The sequence below is a fragment of the Manacus vitellinus genome, unplaced genomic scaffold (assembly GCF_001715985.3).
Source record: "Manacus vitellinus isolate BGI_N305 unplaced genomic scaffold, ASM171598v3 scaffold_5_pilon, whole genome shotgun sequence".
Classification (NCBI taxonomy): Eukaryota; Metazoa; Chordata; class Aves; order Passeriformes; family Pipridae; genus Manacus; species Manacus vitellinus.
In genome coordinates, this window is record NW_021940682.1 from 42,474,853 (window position 1) to 42,478,273 (window position 3,421).

Sequence of the window (3,421 nt, forward strand, 5' to 3'; positions counted from 1 at the left end):
GTACAGAGCAAAAGTGTACATTGCAATACCAGGGAAGTCCTCCTTTTCAACTTTCTTGCATCCCAGGTGAGAGACACAGTCAAGAAGCTCTTGTATAAAACTGCCTTGATTTATTTTTCAGAAACTGTTTCAGTTTCCATTAACAAATGAGAAAACTTATTGAAGCATGAGTTCTTTCTTTAGGCACTAAATATGCACTAACTACAGGCGTAATTACTATACTGTAATCTCTTCCTCCAAGAAATTTGTAGCTTTTAGTTTAATCTAAGACAGTACAGATAATTTTAAGATCAGAAATTTCTGTATAACAGAAAATCTTTGCCATATTCAGATCAACACCCCTTCATAGCTGTCACAAACAATGTCATGTTTTGGGGTCGTCTTCTTTAATGGGAAGCATACTTATAGAAATACAAGAATTCAATTCTGCTTGTAGTTGATCTTCCCTTAGATTTAAAAAGTAGGCAGTTTTAAGTCTGAGGTTATATTACTCATGGTTTCAACTGGACCAGCTACTTCTATGTTAAAGAGTATGGAAAAACCTTATTATTTAAAATGAGTGTTAATAATGTGAAAGAAGTTTTACACAGTCTTGATCTCTGGTGAGAGAGAAGGGCATTCACTATGTATGGCACTCCAGAGTACAGGGCAAGACCAACATATCTTCAGTAGACATAGAAGCCATCAACAGGTAAGCCTATCAGTGTAAAGCAGTAAGTGAGTAGAAAGTTAAATGTCTGTTATCCAGACTTCTAACTGGGTTTTTAAGTAGTAATTTAAGATCTTAAAATAATTTCCACAAAATAATAAATAGGTTATATAATAGACAAAAATTGGGGGGGTGAATATCTGCTGAGAAGATTGAGCTTTAAAGAACTAAATGAGGCAGTGAAATAGGGAAAAATATGGCAGGTTTTTGATTTTTTTTTTTTAACTTAAAAGCAATTAGTACTTAGAATAAAAAATTTAGACACGAGACAGGACAGGCTCCCCCAAGATCATCTATGAATTAAGGAAAATAATTTTAAGAACTATTCATAATAGTGTTGCATTACTTTTAGGAAAAAAATACTTGTCAAGCCCATAAGATGGCAGCAAACTCCTTTTTTAGTTGAGAGTGGTAACTGTCCACTGTTTTGCACAAAGTTTATATTTTTGATGTGCTTCAATACCGCCCCCTCATCGTCCAATTAACACCAAAAAATTAGTACGCCAGTAGTATATGTATTCCTCTAATTTAAAAAGTATTATTTCTCACTGTGAATATCAGATGCTAAAGTAAAACCAAATGCCACTTGGAACGTCAGGTTAAAAAAAAAAAAGAGAGAGAGGAAGAATAAAACCTCCCACAATGAAGAGACAGAATGTGCCCCACTGTGAACTGACTGGTAACTTCTTTTCCTGACACATCAGTTGACCTCAGTGCTCTGGCTATTGAAAGAGCAGAACTAACAACATGGCTTATGCAACATCTCACTGCAATAAAATCTCCTTCTCTAAGTTTTCACATTACTGAGCCCCATACCATTTTAATGCTCAGCATCTCCAGAAGGCATACATTTACAAGCAGAGTGGAAAATATATTAATTTTGACAGTCATGTTTACAGATAAGAAATCTCTCTCTCTGTGGGCTAGAGAGGTTCACTGTCAGAAATTAGTAAACTGTATGGTATATGAAATACTGTCATTGCTTCTACAACTCTATGGCTGAAACATAGTATCTGTACTGCTAACAACTCTATAAGATCTCATCTACGAGCTCGGTCCTGTTTTTCAAATCTGGTTGATGCTGGAAACAAGGTGTCATATGTTTGGGTTTCCACATCTTTTTTTTTTTTTTTTGCACTGAAAATGCATCCAGGCAGAGAGAGTGTTACTGTACATCTGTCAAGGATTGCAAAGCACAAATTAATGGCTAGACTGCTGACCTCATAGACATCCCAGACACAGATAGTTAGAAAATCACAGAATCATTTAGGTTGGAAAAGACCTTTAACATCACTGAGTCCAACCGTTAACCCAGCACTGCCAAGTCCACCACTAAACCATGTCTCTAAGCAGCACATCCACATGTGTTTTGAACACTTCCAGAGACAGTGATTCCACCACTTCTCTGGGCAGCCTGTTCCAATACCTTTTCAATGAAGAAATTTTTCCTAGTATCCAATCGAAACCTTCCCGGCACAACTTAAGGCCATTTTCTTTTGTCTTGTCACTTGTTACTTGGGAGCAGAGACCAGCCCTAACCTGTCTACAATCTCCTTTCAGGCAGTTGTAGAGAGAAATATGGTTCCCCCAATAAGGTGTTCCCCACTCTGCATATGCATTTCTAATCTCAGTACACATATAGCTAGCCTGGAACTTCTGTCAAGATTCACTGAATCTATATTGCACAAATAGTTTCATAATTTCATCATACCTTCTGATCCTGTATAAATGCTAGCACATTAACCCACTGCACATAGGCCACACTAACAAACACACACAAATAACAGTTAAGTGTATATAGCAGACATTTAATTTTGGTCATAGTATACATTAGCTTAACCACATTACTAGGGTCTATATTTAACAATGGGAGCTTGTTTCTTCAATTTCCAAATAAAGATTATTTTTATGCATGTTACACCTCACGGTCTGGGCCTGGAGTTTTGCAAATCAAGCTGTCTCCTTTTCCTTGCCTGTGAAGGAGTGAGAAGGATTGAATTTGCTGTTTCCTGACATTCTCACAGGTGTTTCCTATTTCTAGGCCTCATCTAACTTAGTTCACTTTCAGTTCAGTAGGCACTGTTTTCCCTGTTTCTGCTTCCATAAACAATCACTGAAGGTTCCATTTTGTCAGCTGAGACAAAACAGGTCAGTGCACACTAGGTTGATACAGAATTACCCAGTGTCAGAATATTTCTCTGATCTTCAAAAATAACATCCTTTTTATATGCATTTCATGAATTACTGTGAGCCATCTGTTTTTATGATTGCCTGATTCTATAAGATCACACATTACTTTGTCATAATTAATGCACCAATATTAATGACTATACATTACTTTAAATCAAAATAGAGGAAAAGAATTAAGCAAGTCCCACATCTGCTCATGAAATTAATACAATATCAGCTGTGAGCTAAACTTGTCAGAAGACTGAGCTAGTTTAATCAAGATTTATCAACAGAGATTCCAGATGGAAGAACACTAACTTTTAGTTAGCACTTTCTTCTTTGGACTTTGTTCAAAAGCTAAACTAACCTTGTCTCTTGGGGTAATGCAAAATAAGCAATAAAATGTCTTCTCTATGTAACCAAGAATAATTCTTCGTGTGACTAAAAGATGTTTGTGCTTTAACACATACATATTTTGGGAACGGTTTAATAAAACCAAAACTACAGTGGTCTAATTCTGAAATGTTTTCTATATTGAATAGA